General features: G+C 44.2%; 1 protein-coding gene across 1 annotated transcript in view; it reads left to right on the top strand.

Moving 5' to 3' along the window:
* LOC126419216 (calcium uniporter protein, mitochondrial) overlaps positions 1–22404 on the top strand; it is a gene marked incomplete in the record, with an annotated part of 2318083 nt that overhangs the window by 1810754 nt on the left and 484925 nt on the right.

The following is a 22404-nucleotide window of genomic DNA, read 5'->3' as shown; positions in this document are numbered from 1 at the left end:
AAGTGACGTTAAAGTCAGAGAGATTATTGATCACCTCCCCGTTCCTCTAATATGTCAAAAGTTCTAATTCTGATCTGAAATTAATGCTTCCCAAAAAACAATCTCGTCGCGATTTATTCTTGCGCCCTGGTTTAATAAAGCTCCTATTGTTGCTTCCTAAAGCTGTACGTCCTAATTGACTTCGAACAGACTAGAGGATAGAGACTGGAGTATCATAATTGCATTGTATGTCTATTTATACTTTAGTAAACGCTATCTTTGGTGTTCAAGACCTACGTTCTCCTGACTATAATATTGATTTTCTCATATATAAGAATAACTAATAATTTAACCATTTCTATCGTTTTCCCCCCCTCCCGTGCTTCCAAAATTTATGATTAAAATTCTTTTCTTTATCTATTATTTTTCTACTATAGATTTCCCTATTTGTCTCTTATTTCTATTTCGTAAATTACTACTTGTGGAGGCGCTTGGGACATTTTCTGAATTTATATTTCGAGGGCATGGGGGCTAATTTGGGAGCTAGTTTGGTTTATTAACACCGAGAGGCGTTGTAGGTGTTACACAGGAGAAAACTGTAAGGTAAAAAAAAGAGAGAAATGAGAATAAACTATGGGGTGTTTCCGTAAGAGCGTGAAAAACAGGACAGAGAGGATGCTTCACTGAACGGTGTGAGGTAGAGGACCTGGACTCAGAGAAGCCAGCTTAAGGTTATAATACGAATAAAATCGCATTACTGTCTACTTTTTTTATTTACGTTGATTACAGTTATCTGCAAAGACTATCATTGACACAATGAACGTGCCATCTGTACTGCATCTTACAAAAAGTGCTGAAACTGACGGCCATCAACGTCAGTGCAAGCATGGCATCGGCGAACATCTCCAGAACGGGGTGTGCTAGTGGTCCTCGTGTTGTCAGGTCCCTCGTTTCTTCTTTCCAGTGAACCAGTCTCCCACATTCGTCGTTCAAGAGAAATAACACTCGTCGTGACGGATGATGCTTGTTAGGAAATCGTTCCCCCGTACAGCCTTTCAGCAGCGAGAGCACTGCAACGTACTTCCCCACACACAGGGTGCATGTCAGTAACTTCTGCGAAAGTCTACCGGTACTGCTCCATCGTATTGTATTGTACGTCTTTGAATAGCAGTGAGTAAGGAATTGGTCTTTCTTTGATTAATAGCATGTTCTGCCATGGGACAATACAACAGAGCCACCTTATGGTCAAGTAAAGTAAACAAAACCTGCATCATGACTTTCTAGTAATCACGCTCGTCTTCCGTACTTCCTTTCAGGAAAGAATGTACATGTAAACAAACGGTACAGTATGTGTAAACTCGCACGCATGTTAGTTGTAAATAAGCTGGAACACACGAATGTCAAACAAAGCGGTAGACCAAGTTTACTTCCATATCTCCTTAAGGGGGGCCGAGCGAGGTGGCGCAGTGGTTAGACACCGGACTCGCATTCGGAAGGACGACGGTTCAATCCCGCGTCCGGCCATCCTGATTTAGGTTTTCCGTGATTTCCCTAAATCACTCCAGGCAAATGCCGGGATGGTTCCTCTGAAAGGGCACGGCCGACTTCCTGCCCCATCCTTCCCTAATCCGATGAGACCGATGACCACGCTGTCTGGTCTCCTTCCCCAAACCAACCAACCTTAAGGGGAGATGTACTATCTTTGGCCGGAAAAAAACATGTTCTTTGAGAATTTTTTTCTCGGAATGTGTTATAGATATCAATGTCAAATTTGGTCGAAATGTTTATTGATATTTCCTCTACAAACTGGAAGTTTTTCGACCGGAAATGTCGAAGAGCAAAGGCGGACGTGCCGTCGGAACGAAACAAAATTTCGATGTAGACCTCCACGCGCGGTATGTCACAGGTCAGCCGGCTCGTCTGAAATCAAAATTGAGTCGACGTTAGCCAATTATATAAGATTCTTCAGGGGTTGTACCTCGCTTAAGTTATTTGGACCATAGGAAACAAAATGGCGGCCATTTGAAAAAGAAATCGGGTTTTTTTCATCGACTTTTTGACTTTGTCGGCCAAGTAAAAATATTTATATTGGATGGATCGGAATAAAAGTGGTACAACTCCTAGACAATTTAGTTAGCTTCGTCGGAAACAAAGAACCATGCCAATCGGTTCTGTAGATTTGAAGTTACCATACCGCGCAATAAAAAAAAGTCATTTTGAGAATAACGCGTTTGAAGTTTTGACTATATATAAATGCAATATTATCCAACTTACGTTCAATCTGCTATTCCGGGTCCATAAACTAGTCCTTCCTCTTACCCATAGAGGGCGTTCTGCTCGATCTGGGCCATCGTGCACTGCTCCAGAGCCGCTCGTACGGCCGGTGACAAGCGGTTTTCGGTCGCTTGAATCCGGTGGTCGTCCGAATGCTTGGCGAACTGGGTCGAATAGATTCCCAGGGTGACGTCCATCGTTGTCATGGTCTTCAGAATCGCTGAATACCCTTCGCTGAAGCTGCTCACTGCCAGGAAAGTCGCAATCTCCACAGTCTCCGCACCAGAATGCAAATGCTTGGGGGCTAACTTCCAAACACACGCGTTCAGACTTTCATTTGAATTTTGTGTGTTTCCTCCCAAGCACCGGTACAATAACACGTCCTCCGAAAGAAAAGAAACTGGTGCGTGAAAAACGCCGATTTCTGCAGGTGCATCTTTTTTTTTTTTTTTTTTTTTTTTTTTTTTTTTTTTTTTTTTTTTTTTTTTTTTTTTTTTTTTTTTTTTTTGTTCAACCGCGAACAACATACATTTCCGTTCCGTATTCGGAAAAACCGTTTCAGGAGTGGATTCTAAACACTTTTATGGATCCAAAATTGTATTTTCAAAAAAATCGATTTTTTGAACCAAAAGATAGTAAACCTCCCCTTAAGCTGGCTTCCCTACCACAAATTCTTCAGTGGAGCATTCTCTACGTCCTGTTACATTTTTGCGCGCTCTTTCGAAAAAACCCTGTATATACAGCCAGCCTGTAGGATGGGTAAGGGGGGGGGAGGGGGATCAAAAAGGTTTTTAAAGCTGTGATACTTCCATAGTATACGTCAATGGATTGAAAATAATTTTCGTCAAACACGACAGTGCGGCCAAACGTAAAACACACAACTGTTACAAGGGTCTGTCTTAACATAATCCCTATAAACGTGCTGTACATTAGACCTGCCAGGTATAGGTTTACCTTAGCTTTTCCTTCGCCTTTCCAGGCATGTCACCCACAGTCGATTTGGGCAACTTCAGAAGAGTTTCACGCAGATGATATCAAATGACTAGTTACCGCTCAAAGTTGGTTAGCTCTCATGACAGATCCGTTCTTCGCTTAGTGCTTCCCTACTGGCGCTACAATTCTTCCCGCTTCCTTTAATACCGACGAGTCCGCCACTCGTGACATCCGGCGGTCAGTTTCGCAATATATAGGGTTGTCCGTATACTTCCTATAGCGTAGATTTGCCGACAGTACTTGTGCTCCACTATTAATTTGAGTAAACTGCTGTCAACGAGACGTTCGCCATTTCACCGTTAACAGTCCACAGCCGTGATCGCCCACTATCGCCGTTTGCGTGTACATTGTTCCCGTGGCTGAATGCCGCACTAGACGCTCTGACGTGTTGAGTGTCGTTCCACGACTGGCCTAACAGCCAGAGAACACGAAAGCTAAAGTCCTGTCTCTAGGAAACGGAGTAGTTTTCTTCTTCGCTGTTCTTTTCACGGCTACTCCTGATCGTAATTCTCAAATTGAGTAGAGTGAACACCCAGCGCCTGAATATCCCGGCGTCCGTGACTTACGTAAGAGTGCTAGCAATGTCGCTTCGTTGCGTTAGCACCTCGAAGACGGTGTTTACAAAGCGGTGACGCAGCGCCCGAACACTTCGCGTTTGCCTATCGGCTGTTTAGCGCCAGCAGCCTCATTTGTGCGCACCATCTCTTTCCTATCTGTATGATAGAAGTAAAAGGCAGCCACGTCCTGTATAGCTGTATCATATCTTCCGAACTATGAGTCGTACAATTACATAATTTTGCAGGTACATCGCTAAGCCAGAACATTACGACAACCTGCTTGATAGCTTGTTTGTCTCTCTTTGGGACGAAATACACCACTGATTCTGCGTATCAGGGATCCGATACTTCGTTGCTAGGTTTGTGGAGGTATGGATGGGGCAGTAGACGTCTGCACACAGGTCATGTAACTCGCTGATTTGCGAACGCGGAGATGGCGTGCGATAGCGATCCAGGTGCGTTCCATAGGATTTACGTCACCGAGACATCAACGTGAGTTCATAGTAATGCTCCTCAAACCACTGTACCACGGTTCACAATTATACTGCTGAAAGGTGACATCGCCGTCGAGGAAGACATCAAGCATGAAGGGATGCAGGTGTCTCGCAGCCGTTAGGGTGTCTTCGATTACTGCCGCAGGTCCCATGCAAGCGCAGGAGAATGTCTCCCATAGCATAATACTGCTCCCACCAGCCCACGTTCGGGCCGCCGTTCACCTCGATGACGGCGTTTATGGAGACGACACCGACCTAGTGCAGAAAAAACGTGAATCACGGAAGAGCCGACACGTTTCCATTGATCGACGATCGAATCCCGATGATCTCGTGTCCACTGCAAACGTAATTGACGCTCTCGTTTGGTCAACATGTGAACACGTAGGGGTGGTCTGCTGCGGAGCTCCATGTTCAACAATGTACGATGAACGGTATGCTCTGAAACACTTTTGCCTGCACCGGCATTGTGCTCTGTCGGCAGAGATGCCACAGAGCACCCTGTATCCTACTTTAGAGAGCAGACAAGCCTCCGACCCAGCGTTTTGTGAACAGTCGTGGTGGACGTCTAACCATTTAACGCCTAATATTATTTCCACTCTCCTACCTCTTTCCGTAGAGGTTCACGATAGTAGCACGTGAACATCAGACCAATTTCGCCGTTTTCGAGATACTCGTTCACAGGCTCTATGTAATAATAATAATAATAATAATAATAAATTCTACTCACAATTGGAAAGCCCCTGGAAAAGATAAAATAACAAATTTCTGGCTAAAGAAGTTCACCTCAACACGTTCACATCTATTTAAATTATTTAACAGTTACATTGCAGACCCATACACATTCCCTGATACACTTACACAAGGAATAACTTATCTGAAACCGAAAGATCAAGCAGACACAGCAAACCCAGCTAATATCGCCCCATAACATGCCTACCAACAATAAACAAAATATTAACTTCAGTCATTACACAGAAATTAATGACACATACAACACAGAACAAAATTATAAATGAAGAACAAAAAGGCTGCTGCAAAGGAGCACGAGGATGTAAAGAGCAACTGATAATAGATGCAGAGATGACATATCAAGCTAAAATTAAACAAAGGTCGCTACACTACGTATACATTGATTACCAAAAAGCTTTTGATAGTACCCCACTCATGGTTACTACAAATATTGGAAATATACAAAGTAGATCCTAAATTGATACAGTTCCTAAACATAGTAGTGAAAAATTGGAAAACCACACTTAATATCCAAACAAATTCAAATAATATCACATCACAGCCAATACAGATTAAGCGTGGAATATACCAAGGAGACTCATTAAGTCCTTTCTGGGTCTGCCTTGCTCTGAACCCACTATCCAACATGCTAAATAATACAGATTATGGATATAATATTACTAGAACATACCAACACAAAATCACACATTTGCTATACATGGATGATCTAAAACTACTGGCAGCAACAAATCAACAACTCAACCAATTACTAAAGATAACAGAAGTATTCAGCAATGATATAAGTATGGCTTTTGGAACAGACAATTGTAAGAAAAATAGCATAGTCAAGGGAAAACACACTAAACAAGAAGATTACATATTGGATAACCACAGCGACTGCATAGAAGCGATGGAAAAAAACAGATGCCTATAAATATCTAGGATACAGACAAAAAATAGGAATAGATAATACAAATATTAAAGAAGAACTAAAAGAAAAATATAGACAAAGACTAACAAAAATACTGAAAACAGAATTGACAGCAAGTAACAAGACAAAAGCTATAAATACTTATGCTATACCAATATTGACCTACTCATTTGGAGTAGTGAAATGGTGTAACACAGACCTAGAAGCACTTAATACACTTACACGGTCACAATGCCACAAATATAGAATACATCACATACATTCAGCAACAGAAAGATTTACATTAAGCAGAAAGGAAGGAGGAAGGGGATTTATCGACATAAAAATGTTTCAAATGGCTCTGAGCACTATGCGACTTAACTTCTGAGGTCATCAGTCGCCTAGAACTTAGAACTAATTAAACCTAACTAACCTAAGGACATCACACACATCCATGCCCGAGGCAGGATTCGAACCTGCGACCGTAGCGGTAGCCCGGTTCCAGACTGTGGCGCCTAGAAACGCACGGCCACTTCGGCCGGCTTATCGACATAAAAAACGTACACTATGAACAGGTAGACAATTTAAGAAAATTCTTTATAGAACGAGCAGAAACTAGCAAAATACACAAAGCAATCACTCATATAAATACATCGGCTACACCATTGCAATTTCATAACCGCTTCTACAACACTTTAGATCACGTAACATCAACAGATACGAAGAAAGTAAATTGGAAAAAGAAAACACGACATGGCAAGCACCCGTATCATCTAACAGAGCCACACATCGATCAAGATGCATCCAACACATGGCTAAGAAAAGGCAATATATACAGTGAGACGGAAGGATTCATGATTACAATACAGGATCAAAAAATGATTCAAATGGCTCTGAGCACTATGAGACTTAACTGCTGTGGTCATCAGTTCCCTAGAACTTAGAACTTCTTAAACCTAACCAACCTAAGGACATCACACACATCCATGCCCGAGGCAGGATTCGAACCTGCGACCGTAGCGGTCGCGCGGTTCCAGACTGTAGCGCCTACAACCGCTCGGCCACTCCGGCCGGCCAGGATCAAACAATAAACACCAGATATTACAGCAAGCATATTATTAAAGATCCCAATACCACAAAAGATAAATGCAGACTTTGCAAACAACAAATAGAAACAGTACATCACAAGCGGATGTACAATACTAGCAAATACAGAATACCCCATAAGACACGACAATGTAGCAAAAATAATAGATTAACAACTTGCCATGCAACATAAACTAATCAAACAACACGTTCCGACATACAAGTATGCACCACAAAATGTACTGGAGAATGATGAATACAAATTATACTGAAACAGAACCATTATAACAGATGAAACAACGCCACATAATAAACCTGACATCGTACTCACCAAGAAAAAGAAGAAATTAATACAACTAATCGAAATATCCATACCCGATACAACAAATATACAGAAGAAAACAGGAGAAAAAATTGAAAAATACATCCAACTGGCTGAGGAAGTCAAGGACATGTGGCATCAGGATAAAGTTGACATTATACCAATTATACTATCAACTACAGGAGTCATACCACACAATATCCACCAGTACATCAACGCAATACAGCTACATCCGAACGTATATACAGGGTGTTACAAAAAGGTAAGGCCTAACTTTCAGGAAACATTCCTCACACACAAAGAAAGAAAATATGTTATGTGGACATGTGTCAGGAAACGCTAACTCCCCATGTTAGAGCTCCTTTTATTACATCTCTTCAAATCACATTAATCATGGAATGGAAACACACAGCAACAGAACGTACCAGCTTGACTTCAAACACTTTATTACAGAAAATGTTCAAAATGTCCTTCGTTAGCGAGGATACATGCATCCACACTCCATCACATGGAATCCATGATGCGCTGATGCAGCCCTGGAGAATGGCGTATTGTATCACAGCCGTCCACAATACGAGCACCAAGAGTCTCTACATTTGGTACCGGGGTTGCGAACACAAGAGCTTTCAAATACCCCCATAAATGTAAGTCAAGAGGGTTGAGGTCAGGAGAGCGTGGAGGCCACGGAATTGGTCCGCCTCTACCAATCCATCGGTCACCGAATCTGTTGTTGAGAAGCGTACGAACACTTCGACTGAAATGTGCAGGAGCTCCATCGTGCATGAACCGCATGTTGTGTCGTACGTGTAAAGGCACATGTTCTAGCAGCACAGGTAGAGTATCCCGCATGAAATCATGATAACGTGCTCCATTGAGCGTAGGTGGAAGAACATGGAGTCCAATCAAGACATCACCAACAATGCCTGCCCAAACGTTTATAGAAAATCTGTGTCGATGACGTGATTGCACAATTGCGTGCGGATTCTCGTCAGCCCACACATTTTGATTGTGAAAATTTACAATTTGATCACGTTTGGAATGAAGCCTCATCCGTAAAGAGAACATTTGCACTGAAATGAGGATTGACACATTGTTGGATGAACCATTCGCAGAAGTGTACCCGTGGAGGCCAATCAGCTGCTGATAGTGCCTACACACGCTGTACATGGTACGGAAACAACTGGTTCTCCCGTAGCACTCTCCATACAGTGACGTGGTCAACGTTACGTTGTACAGCAGCAACTTCTCTGACGCTGACATTAGGGTTATCGTCAACTGCACGAAGAATTGCCTCGTGCATTGCAGGTGTCCTCGTCGTTCTAGGTCTTCCCCAGTCGCGAGTCATAGACTGGAATGTTCCGTGCTCCCTAAGACGCCGATCAATTGCTTCGAACGTCTTCCTGTCCGGACACCTTCGTTGTGGAAATCCGTCTCGATACAAACCTACCGCGCCACGGCTATTGCCCCGTGCTAATCCATACATCAAATGGGCATCTGCCAACTCCGCATTGGTAAACATTGCACTGACTGCAAAACCACGTTCGTGATGAATACTAACCTGTTGATGCTACGTACTGATGTGCTTGATGCTAGTACTGTAGAGCAATGAGTCGCATGTCAACACAAGCACCGAAGTCAACATTACCTTCCTTCAACTGTGCCAACTGGCTGTGAATCGAGGAAGTACAGTACATAGTGACGAAACTAAAATGAGCTCTAACATGGAAATTAAGCGTTTCCGGACACATGTCCACATAACATCTTTTCTTTATTTGTGTGTGAGGAATGCTTACTGAAAGTTTGGCCGTACCTTTTTGTAACACCCTGTATGTAACTACAGAAATCTGTAATTATAGATGCATGTTCAATTACCCGATACCTACGCTAGCGTGATCACCTGTCTGTGTCTGCTCGGATAACGTACTTTTGTTACCGCTTCACGTGCCCACAACGCCATCATACGGCATCCGACATCGCGATGGGCTGTGGTCATAATGTTTTGGTTTATCAGTGTACGTTCATTTATGTATGTCCTTACAGTCTGCAAAATCTATTGAGAATACCGTTAGTTTTAAAGAGGCATGAACATCGAAAATGTAGTAAGGGATGACCTTTTTTTCTCTTCATTCTTTAGTGGGAGAGGGTAGGTGGGCAGGGATGTCAGCGTGAAAAAGCTTCGTGAGGATTTGAAATTATGTGTAAAGTTTGTCGGAAGTTGCTATGTGCTCTCTTTCTCAAATACTGGATGATGCTAAACAGGGTAATTCGCGTGCCATGAGTTATGCTGCACCAAGACGCACACACAGTTTCTGACTGTTAACACTTGGCTTACTGTGTTAACCCTTCATCATAACATTAAAGCCCTTAAGGGGGGTAGGACGTCAAACGGGCCTACTTGAAGCAGGAGAGGCACCACAGGACGTTTTAATTTCCACTGTCGATAATTTTACAAATACATTCATAAAACATTGTCAGGATTCAGTATTCCCACTTATAGCAGTGGAAGTTCAAAAACATAACAAAATAATTTTTTTACATGTGTAATTTCATCATTTTTTCACTTACTATTGGCTGCAGTTGTTGCTATAGGTTCACTTTTCTTCACACTGGTCTCGCACTCGGAAGGACGACGGTTCAATCCCACGTCCGGCCTTCCTGATTTAGGTTTTCCGTGATTTCCCTAAATCGCTCCAGGCAAATGCCGGGATGGCTCCTTTGAAAGGGCACGGCCGACTTCCTTCCCCGTCCTTCACTAATCCGATGAGACAGATAACTTCTCTTCCCCCCCCCCCCCCCCCCGCCCCCCCTCCCCCAAACAACCCAACCTAACTTTTCTTCATAAGAGAGATTTTTCTTCGTAAGAGAGATTTTTCGATGAATTTTGGACAGCACACAAACCAATTACTATAAAAATGTAGAATTTTCGAAATCTATTAAAAACTGTGGTAAAAATTGAGATAATTAACTATAAAATTTGAGTTTTTTCTCAACATGAAGTTTAAAATGTGACAGCTCATTCATTTCTTCAGAAATTAAATAAATTCTAGAGTTTCATACACCTGTAGGTGTGGTTTGTATGCTGTGCAAAATTCATCGAAGAATCTCTCTTACTTATGAAGGAAAGTGTACCTGTAGCAACAAATGCAAGCAGTAGTAAATGAAAAAATCGTGAAATTTCACATGTAAAAAAAATTGTTATGTTTTTGAACGTCTACTACGATGAGTGTGAACCCTGAATCCTTCCTGGTCATGCTGACAAAGTTTTATGAATTTATTTGTAAACGGCCCAACAGTGGAAATTGAAATGTCCTGTGGTGCCTCTCCTGCTCCAAGTCGGCCCGTTTGGCGTCCTACCCCCCTTAATGAGTAAATTATGAAAGCATTTTAATTTTTTAAATCGGTCAATAACTGTGTGAAACACTGGAATTTTAGGGACAAGTTTTTAATGCGTTTTCAAGATGGCTGGCTCATCCGTGTTTTTTGTAGGTTATCAGCCTGCCGCATGTCCCTGCCTTATAATTTTACCCTTCTTTTTGTACTACTCGTGTTTTAATTGACAGGTTCCGAATATTGTGCCAGTTTTACGCTATGCTAAAGGGTGTTAGATTCTGTGATGTGGAAGTAACATTCAGTGATGTTGGGAGAATGATTCAAATGGCTCTGAGCACTATGGTACTTAACTTCTGAGGTCATCAATACGCTAGAACTTAAAACTACTTAGACTTAACTAACCTGAGGACGTCACACACATCCATGCCCGAGGCAGGATTCGAACCTGCGACCGTTGCGGTCGTGCGGTTCCAGACTGTAGCGCGTAGAAAAGCTCGTCCGCCCCGGCCGGCATGTTGGGAGAGAGTGAGTAGAATTGTATAAGACTTACTTTTACTTGGCTTATGACATTTTAGTCGTTTTAACCACAGCCGTTCCTACAATTTTCGTACGGACGCTGATGACGCCGACTCTGAAAGTCCATCTACATCTACATGATTACTCTGCAATTCACATTTAAGTGTTTGGCAGAGGGTTCATCGAACCACAATCATACTATCTCTCTACCATTCCACTCCCGAACAGCACGCGGGAAAAACGAACACCCAAACCTTTCTGTTCGAGCTCTGAATTCTCTTATTTTATTTTGGTGATCATTCCTACCTATGTAGGTTGGGCTCAACAAAATATTTTCGCGTTCGGAAGACAAAGTTCGTGACTGAAATTTCGTAAATAGATCTCGCCGCGACGAAAAACGTGTTTGCTTTTAATGACTTCCATCAAAATGGTTCAAATGGCTCTGAGCACTATGGGACTTAACTGCTGTGGTCATCAGTCCCCTAGAACATAGAACTACTTAAACCTAACCAACCTAAGGACATCACACACATCCATGCCCGAGGCAGGATTCGAACCTGCGACCGTAGCGGTCTTGCGGTTCCAGACTGTAGCGCCTTTAACCGCTCGGCCACTCCGGCCGGCTAATGACTTCCATCCCAACTCGCGTATCATATCTGCCACACTCTCTCACCTATTACGTGATAATACAAAACGAGCTGCCTTTTTTTGCACCCTTTCGATGTGATAGACCACACAGAAGACATCGAAAAAGATATGATTGTCGGAAGGACAGACTCAGCATACAGGAAAGTCAAAACAACCTTTGGTGACATTAAAAGCAACGGTGGTAACATTAAGAGTGCGACGGGAATTCCACTGTTAAATGCAGAGGAGAGAGCAGATAGGTGGAAAGAATACACTGAAAGCCTCAATGAGGGTGAAGGTTTGTCTGATGTGATAGAAGAAGAAACAGGAGTCGATTTAGAAGAGATAGGGGATCCAGTATTAGAATCGGAATTTAAAAGAGCTTTGGAGGACTTACGGTCAAATAAGGCAGAAGGGATAGATAACATACCATCAGAATTTCTAAAATCATTGGGGGAAGTGGCAACAAAACGACTGTTCACGTTGGTGTGTAGAATATATGAGTCTGGCGACATACCATCTGACTTTCGGAAAAGCATCATCCACACAATTCCGAAGACAGCAAGGGCTGACAAGTGCGAGAATTATCGCACAATCAGCTTAACAGCTCATGCATCGAAGCTGCTTACAAGAATAATATGCAGAAGAATGGAAAAGAAAATTGAGAATGCGCTAGGTGACGATCAGTTTGGCTTTAGGAAAAGTAAAGGGACGAGAGAGGCAATTCTGACATTACGGCTAATAATGGAAGCAAGGCTAAAGAAAAATCAAGACACTTTCATAGGATTTGTCGACCTGGAAAAAGCGTTCGGCAATATAAAATGGTGCAAGCTGTTCGAGAATTTGAAAAAAAAGTTGGGGTAAGCTATAGGGAGAGACGGGTCATATACAATATGTACAACAACCAAGAGGGAATAATAAGAGTGGACGATCAAGAACGAAGTGCTCGTATTAAGAAGGGTGTAAGACAAGGCTGTAGCCTTTCGCCCCTACTCTTCAATCTGTACATCGAGGAAGCAATGATGGAAATAAAAGAAAGGTTCAGGAGTGGAATTAAAATACAAGGTGAAGGGATATCAATGATACGATTCGCTGATGACATTGCTATCCTGAGTGAAAGTGAAGAAGAATTAAATGATCTGCTGAACGGAATGAACAGTCTAATGAGTACACAGTATGGTTTGAGAGTAAATCGGAGAAAGACGAAGGTAATGAGAAGTAGTAGAAATGAGAACAGCGAGAAACTTAACATCAGGATTTGTGGTCACGAAGTCAATGAAGTTAAGGAATTCTGCTACCTAGGCAGTAAAATAACCAATGACGGACGGAGCAAGGAGGGCATCAAGAGCGGACTCGCTACGGCAAAAAAGGCATTTCTGGCCAAGAGAAGTCTACTAATATCAAATACCGGCATTAATTTGAGGAAGAAATTTCTGAGGATGTACGTCTGGAGTACAGCATTGTATGGTAGTGAAACATGGACTGTGGGAAAACCGGAAGAGAAGAGAATCGAAGCATTTGAGATGTGGTGCTATAGACGAATGTTGAAAATTAGGTGGACTGATAAGATAAGGAATGAGGAGGATCTACGCAGAATCGGAGAGGAAAGGAATATGTGGAAAACACTGATAAGGAGAAGGGACAGGATAATAGGACATCTGCTAAGACATGAGGGAATGACTTCCATGGTACTAGAGGGAGCTGTAGAGGGCAAAAACTGTAGAGGAAGACAGAGATTGGAATACGTCAAGCAAATAATTGAGGACGTAGGTTGCAAGTGCTACTCTGAGATGAAGAGGTTAGCACAGGAAAGGAATTCGTGTCGGGCCGCATCAAACCAGTCAGTAGACTGAACACAGACGGACGCACGCCTGCACGTGTGTGCTGACGTCATCCGTTTTCGGCCCCTCTCGCCAACGTGATCCTCAGTGTCTTCACTCTCTCCGGCGGGTGCTAAGTGCGACAGTGTTAGATAGCCCCCGCCTGCCATTATAAAGTCACCAGGTAGGCTACTCGGCTATTGATTACTCCAAACTTCGCGGCAGCGACCGAGTTCCGGAAGCAGGTAGGTAGGTAGCTGCTGGCTCCAGGCGACGCCAGCCATCAGACCAAAGTTTTCCTCGCCTGCTGATTAATTGCGCGACACGCAGTTCCATCCCTCCTCCAGTTCCCCCTCCCCGCGCTTGGTGACAAATTACGCGTCGTGAACTGTAAGAGCAGGGTCTTCAAAAGCCCCGGTCCATACATCACCGCTGCTCGCTGATGAAGTGGATGCTCCCAACGAGACGCTCTGGCGCACATTGTCGGCCCAGAAAAAGCGTGTCACTGTTCTTCGCTGAGGGGTTGGTCTTCTTGATATCGCCGGGCTCGTCTTTCGGGTAGACGGGCAGCCCACTGAGGCGGCAGCGGACTGCCGTTTTTCCTGCAAGAGCCACTGACGTCTTGTGCTCGACCGGCCATCTCTCCAGGGGTAGTCTCGGCTCGGCCGGTTCTCGAGCAGTCTTCAGAAAACAGCTCTGAGTCTCACGACCTTATTTCACGATCACATGGCCGTATCACTTAAGGGACGTAGACTGCACGACTTCCTCCCTGACATAAGGGAGTGGTTGAGAATGAAACATATCGATCCCAGCCGCGGTATGGCACATTTCTTAACCGGACACGGACCTTATCCCACGCACTTAAACCGCGTGAGTCTGAGGCAGAAACCTACATGCGCATTCAGGGAAGAAGGTTCCCCAGAACACACTGTCTTTTTCTGCGGGCAATACGCGAACAATAGACATACACTACACTTAGATTACACAGATACAGACATAGATATATATACACAGGAATAAGAGACGAAGAACAATGGGCACAATTAAACGCACTGACAAACAGTATTTCAAAAACAACACATGAAGAGTATATGCGGACACGACATTACGGACATGCCTATGTGCAGCGTAACAGCAATCTCCAGAGGATGGACAACGATACCCACAGTGACAACGAAAATAGACAATGAGGAGGAACAGGAGGAGGAAGCTGAGATGTGACAGTAAATAAGCAAAAGTGCTGGCAATCTAGCCAAGAAAACACCAATTGTGTACATGGATGGGCACCTAAAGTAGTTAATACATAGAATTAGTAATAAATGAGATAAGCAACATAATTTCTCTACTAATAACCATTTGTGTGTGTGTGTGTGTGTGTGTGTGTGTGTGTGTGTGACTAGAGGTCAACGGCTCGAAGAAACCATTCCGAGGTATTCACCGTCAGTTGGTTCAAATGGCTCTGAGCTCTATGGGACTCAACTGCTGAGGTCATTAGTCCCCTAGAACTTAGAACTAGTTAAACCTAACTAACCTAAGGACGTCACACAGCCGGCAGTGGTGGCCGAGCGGTTCTAGGCGCTCAGTTCGGAACCGCGGGACTGCTACGGTCGCAGGTTCGAATCCTGTCTCGGGCATGGATGTGTGTGATGTCCTTAGGTTAGTTAGGTTTAACTAGTTCTACGTTCTAGGGGACTGATAACCACAGATGTTAAGTCCCATAGTGCTCAGAGCATTTGAACCATTTTTTGACATCACACACATCCATGCCCGAGGCAGGATGCGAACCTGCGACCGTAGCGGTCTCGCGGTTCCAGACTGCAGCGCCAGAACCGCGCGGCCACTTCGGCCGGCTTCACCGTCAGTCACATTCGGTGATGGTACTAACAAATATCTCATCTATCCTATCTTCCTTTTATATTCTTCTTATAAAAACAACAAAATTTTATTTATATTTCAACCTTAAATTATTGTTATTTTGAAAAGTATCATTCTGTGTAAATGTTGTAGATAAAACAAAAGGAAAGAAAACTATAAAAAGATGATAAACGAAAATTGTAAGATGTACGACCTGTTTTAACCATCAGGTAACAGGTCTATAATTTGGCAATGAATAAATAAATAAATAAATAAATATAAATAAATCACATGGTCGTAGCTACTGAATCCTGGCGTGTAACAGCTAGCAATGTAATTCATTCCACCACAGATAAATTGTACTCCAAAGCGACACTGTGTTCTAATCTAATCTGGGTGAAGCCGTGGGTTTTACGAGGACACGATAAAAGCATTCAACAAAACTTGTTACGTGAGCTTACTGTGGAAGACGTCAAGTCGTACATCAATTACTTAAGAATGGATGAGCATACATTTCTGTATGTGCTCAGTGAAGTGTATCCTCATATCACAAAGCACAATATTCACTTAAGAACTGCTACATCTTCAGAAGACAGGCTCACTTAACACTCCGATTCCTTGCTACAGGAGAGGGTTATGTTAGATTAGGTTAGGTTAGGTTAGGTCAGGTCAGGTCAGGTCAGGTTAGGTCTCCAATCTTCTTAATCTATTTTTTGTATTCAGGGTGCCTCACGTCGTAAAGCGCCTCATCAGCTTCAAAATCTCTATTAATTTTGTAGTTGTCGGCACATACCAATTGTATTTACCGGCAATGTTTATAAAGACCCTACAGACGACAGAACGCTGCAGCGATGCTAGCGCTCCATGTGGTAACATGTCACATTGCAGTGAACAGAAGACAAGTGATTTCTTTGACCAAATCTACAGCGAGGCCCTAGATTTGATCAAATATTGGACGACATTTGTCAAAGATCCCTATTACACTATCAAATATTTTTGACAAAGATATTGGACAAAGAAATTTGATAGTGTAATACCGGCCTAAATAAATAAATTTAGAAAAGTATCAAATACAAAATTACTCCTACTGAAATTACCGATTAATTTCTGTTCTACTCGCGATTTATTAGTACCATAAACTGACTGCACATTTAATTATAGTAAGTAGATTATGCAAATACATTTAATATTAATCAAACATAACTTTACAGCATTGTTTTGACTACGACTGATAGCACTGTCCGTCAACTGCTGCCCTCTGTCGCCTACTAGTACAACTGCGTGCAGTTCTGTAACTCAGGTCCATGTCAGCTGGTGACATCTGTCGATGACTCATGGCTATAACGATATCGTTGCAACAAGTGACAGGGGCGATGCGAAGGCGCTGTGCCTCAACGTCACCGCCTACTTCGCCTGCACTGTAAATGCTGATAGGGTGTTCGGTACAGCTGGAGCGAGCGACCAAAGCCGGGCTCAAAATAAAAAAATCATTGTCAATCGAGCACAGCTGAACATATTATTTATTTAAAGTCATCAGTCTTCTGACTGGTTCGATGCGGCCCGCCACGAATTCCTCTCCCAAGCCAACCTCTCCATCTCAGAGTAGCACTTGCAACCTACCTCTTCGATCATTTGCTTGATGTATTCCAATCTCTGTCTTCCTGTACAGTTATTACCCCCTACAGCTCCTTGCAGTACCATGGAAGTTATTCCCTGATGTCTTAAAAAAGATGCACTATCATTCCGTCCCTCCTTCTTGTTAGAGTTTTACATGTCTTCCTTTCCTAGCCGATTCTATGGAAAACCACCTCATTTCTTACCAGTCCAGCTAATTTTCAACAGTCTTTCTAGCTCCACTTCTCAAAGGCTTCGATTCTCTTCTGTTCCGCTTTTCCCACAGTCCATGTCTCATTACCATACAATACTGTGCTGCGAACGTACATTCTCAGAAAGTTCTTCCTCCAATTAACGTCTATGTTTGATACTAGCAGATTTTTATTGGCCAGGAATGCCCCTTTTGCCAGTGCTAGTCTGCTTTTTTACGTCCTTCCTCCGTTCGTCCTGGGTTATTTAACTGTCTAGGACTCAAAGTCCCTTAACTTCATCCACTTCCTGATCACCTGTACTCATTAGACTGTTAATTCCATGTAACACATCCCGTAATTCTTCTTGCCTTTCACTGAGAATGGCCATGCCATCAGCAAATCTTACCATAGATTTCCTTCCACATTGAATTTCAATTCCTCTCTTGAAAGTTCCTTTCATTCCATCATTGCTTCTTCGATGTATAGATTGAACAGTAACGGCGAAAGACTACATCCCTGTCTTACACCCTTTTTAATCCGAGCACTTCGTTCTTGATCTTCCAGCCTTACTGTTCCCTCTTGGTTCTTGCACATATTGTATATTACCCGTCTGTTCCTATAGCGTACCTTTGTTTTTATCAGAATTCCGAACGGCTTGCACCATCTGACATTATCGAATGCTTTTTCCAGGTCGACAAATCTAATGAACGTGTGACGATTTCTCTTCAATCTTGCGTCCATTATCAGCCGCAACGTTAGAATTGCATCTCTGGTGCCTTTACCTGATCGTCATCTAACGAATCCTCAATTTTCTTTTCCATTTCTGGTTCAAATGGCTCTGAGCACTATGGGATTTAACTTCTGAGGTCATCAGTCCCCTACTTAGAACAACTTAAACCTAAGTAACCTAAGGACACCACACACAACCATGCTCGAGGCAGGATTCGAACCTGCGACCGTAGCGGGCGCCCAGTTCCAGACTGTAGCGCCTAGAACCGCTCGGCCTCTCCGACCGGCTTTCCATTTCTGTACATTATTCTTTTCACCGACTTGTACGCATGAGTTGTTAAGCTGAATGTACGACAGTTCTCGCAGTTGTCGCCTCCTACTATCTTCGGAATAAATTGTTGTTGTTGCCGGCCGCGGTGGTCTCGCGGTTCTAGGCGCGCAGTCCGGAACCGTGTGACAGCTACGGTCGCAGGTTCGAATCCTGCCTCGGGCATTAGTGTGTGATGTCCTTAGGTTAGTTAGGTTTAAGTAGTTCTAAGTTCTAGGGGACTGATGACCACAGCTGTTAAGTCCCATAGTGCTCAGAGCCATTTGAACCATTTTTGTTGTTGTTATTGTTGTTGTTATTGTGGTCTTCAGTCCTGCGACTGGTTTGATGCAGCTCTCCATGCTACTCTATCCTGTGCAAGCTTCTTCATCTCCCAGTACCTACTGCAACCTACATCCTTCTGAATCTGCTTAGTGTATTCATCTCTTGGTCTCTCTCTACGATTTTTACCCTCCACGCTGCCCTCCAATGCTAAATTTGTAATGCCTTTATGTCCTACCAACCGATCCCTTCTTCTAGTCACGTTGTGCCACTAACTTCTCTTCTCCCCAATTCTATTCAATACCTCCTCATTAGTTATGTGATCTACCCATCTAATCTTCAGCATTCTTCTGTAGCACCACATTTCGAAAGCTTCTATTCTCTTCTTGTCCAAACTGGTTATCGTCCATGTTTCACTTCCATACATGGCTACACTCCATACAAATACTTTCAGAAACGACTTCCTGACACTTAAATCTATACTCGATGTTAACAAATTTCTCTTCTTTAGAAACGCTTTCCTTGCCATTGCCAGTCTACATTTTATATCCTCTCTACTTCGACCATCATCAGTTATTTTGCTCCCCAAATAGCAAAACTCCTTTACTACTTTAAGTGTCTCATTTCCTAATCTAATACCCTCAGCATCACCCGACTTAATTCGACTACATTCCATTATCCTCGTTTTGCTTTTGTTGATGTTCATCTTATATCCTCCTTTCAAGACACTGTCCATTCCGTTCAACTGCTCTTCCAAGTCCTTTGCTGTCTGGAATAAAAACTCCACTTCTTTTGTATGTAATTAGTCTCTTTTATTGCACGACCAGTTTCTGAAGGTTTGTCTTCTGGCATGGTCAGACCTTTTTTTTTTTTAGGCCCGGGTTCGATTCCCGGCTGGGTTGGGGATTTTCTCGGCTCTGGAACTTTGTGTTGTCTTCTTCATCATCTCATCCCCATCCGTCGCGCAGGTCGCCCAATGTGGTGTCGAATGTAATAAGACCTGCACCAAGGCGGCCGGACCTGCCCCGTAAGGGGCCTCCCGGCCAATGACTCCAAACGCTCATTTCCAGGGGTGGTAGTGGTGGGAGGGATGTGAGCGGGACAAAGTTTTCTACTGTAGGAGCCTGTCTGTGCTGTGGGTGAGCTGTAACAGCGCGAACCACCGCCCAGACACCTGGCCTCGCTTTCCGTGTCCGCCATTCATGACGTCCACCAGCTGCGGCTGCGGGCCGTTGAGGCCAGGCCAGGGACCGCCTGGGTTACGACACGCGGCCTCGTCACCACCTGGAAGCTCCCACTGCCTCTGCCAGCGCTCTGCTGGGCTCGACCTTGAGCGGGCTTATCACCGGCCACCGCACCATTACGGAGAGTCGCCTCAGCTCATTTGCACGCACTTTATAATTGACCGGGAGCCGGTACTGGCTGAGGCTCCGCTGATGCACTGGAGTCACACTCAGTAGGGTACAGGTGTCGATCTCTGAGGGGCCATCTGGACTCTGGAAGCCGAGATGCACGGCACGTGCCCAGCACCATTCGAGTTTGACACACACACACACACACACACACACACACACACACACACACACACACAAACGCGCGCGGACACGAACTAGACCAGGCTGTTCCAACCGAGCTCCATGGAGCCGGAGCACTCCGGAGCGCTCACTGCAGCAGCTCGGAGCCGGCGTGGAGGGGGAAAGCGTACTCACTGCCCCCTGGCCGCATGCAGCCGCAACTGACGCAATAATCCGTGTTCAATGACAGCTATGACTAACCGCGGGAACCCTGTACCTCTATTGGAGCATACATTTCTATTCACTGTGAGGGATGGTCGTCCGCAATGTGTTGTATGTCATAAAGTATTTAATTCTGCGAAGAGGTACAATATACAACGACATTATACACGTCTTCACGCAGCGCACTACAATCACTTAGAAGGCGTTGCACACAGAGAACTGGTAGCCAGGTTTAAGAACGGCATACCAGGAGACGTAAGTTTAAAAACGGTTTCGTAATACAGACGGTATCAATACAAGCAACATAATTCGTGTTCTGTAATGCGTTTATAATTTTCAGATGAACGAGAGCGGAGAAAACACTACTGAATCTGCAATTCAAGCAAGCTGCAGGGTCGCTCACATCATTGCGACAAGTGGCAAGCCGTTTTCGGTGCGACCACTCGTAAAATCGTGAATGGTAGCAGTTGTAGAATGTTTGTTTCCAAGGGAGGTGCAGGCAATTGAAGGGGTTTGCTTGTCAAAGCAAACAATGTCTCGTCGAATCCTGGACATGGCAGTGGATTTAGAGACACAGCTCACGAAAAAGGCGCAGAGCTTTGTTGCATTTTCGCTAGCGCTTGAAGAAAGCACCGCACATGCTGGGCTTGCAGTCTTTATTTATTTCCTGAACATCGTATTTCCTGGTGTGTAGCATGTCACCACGTCTTAGCAGCTGAAGTATGAGGTTGTCGGTCTTGTAAGACGCAGCTGGCACATCAGAACGCTTGCCTTGCCGCCTGCCTCAGCCAGCCACGCCACGTGCCGGCCCACTTGACTGGTCACAGCGAGCGACACGGCTCCCTGGAGCAGGGAGCGCTCCGCAGCTCACAACGGAGCCGACGAGCTGGAACAGCCTGAACTAGACGGCACAAGCGTCAACAACACTTAGGGAAATAGCGGAGAGGTCGGGGAAGAAGGCCAGTGTTCACTCTGTCTGTTTGCCGGGGGCTCTCATCCGAGATGTGGAGGAGACCCTGCCGGCGGCGATAGAGAGCACTGGATGCACCAAACTGCAAAATTGTTGCTCATGTTGGCACCAATGACTCCTGCCGTCTGGGTTCAGAGGTCATCCTCAGTTCATACAGGAAGTTGGCGAAGTTCGTGAAGGCGGAAAGCCTCCCTCGCGGGGTGGAATCTGAGCTAACTATTTGTAGTGTCGTTCCCAGAACCGATCGCGGTCGTCTGGTTTGGAGCCGAGTGGAAGGCTTAAACCAGAGGCTCAGACGATTCTGCAGAGATCTGGCGTGCAAATTTCTCGACCTCCGCTATCGGGTGGAGACATGTAGGGTCCCCCTGAATAGGTCAGGTGTGCACTACACGCAGGAAGCGGCTGCAAGGGTAGCGGAGTACGTGTGGAGCGCACATGTGGGTTTTTTAGCTTAGAGAATTCCCTCCCTAGGCCCGACAAGACGCCTACTGAGACGCGACAAGGTAGCAGTAGGCAAAACGCAACAGGGTATGACAATATTAATGTGGTAATAGTAAACTGCAGGAGCGTCCCAGAACTGCTCTCATTAATAAACGGTCACATTGTCCACATAGTACTACGGACGGAAAGTTGGCTGAAACCAGATGTAAATAGTGATGAACTTCTAAACTCAGACTGGAATGTATACCGCAGAGACAGGCTGGACAGTGAAGGAGGAGGCGTGTTTATAGCGAGAAAAAGTGCAATAGTATTGAAGGAAATTGACGGAGATCCGAAATGTGAAATAATTTGGGTGAAGGTCACGGTTAATGCAGGCTCAAACATGGTAATTGGATGTCTCTATAGGCCCCCTGGCTCAGCAACTGTTGTGGCAGAACACCCGAAGGAAAATTTGGAAAATATTTCGAGTAGATTTCCCGACAATGTTATGGTTTTGGGTGGAGATTTTAATATACCAGATATAGACTGCGGTACTCAAACGTTTGTAACGGGTGGCAGGGACAAAGAATCCAGTGAAATTTTTTTTAAGTGCATTATCTGAAAACTACCTTGAGCAGTTAAACAGAGAACCGACTAGTGGCGA

The sequence above is a fragment of the Schistocerca serialis genome, chromosome 9 (genome assembly GCF_023864345.2).
Source record: "Schistocerca serialis cubense isolate TAMUIC-IGC-003099 chromosome 9, iqSchSeri2.2, whole genome shotgun sequence".
NCBI classification, from domain to species: Eukaryota; Metazoa; Arthropoda; class Insecta; order Orthoptera; family Acrididae; genus Schistocerca; species Schistocerca serialis.
The sequence above is the reverse complement of the archived record's forward strand: the minus strand, read 5'-3'. Positions and strand labels throughout refer to the sequence as shown.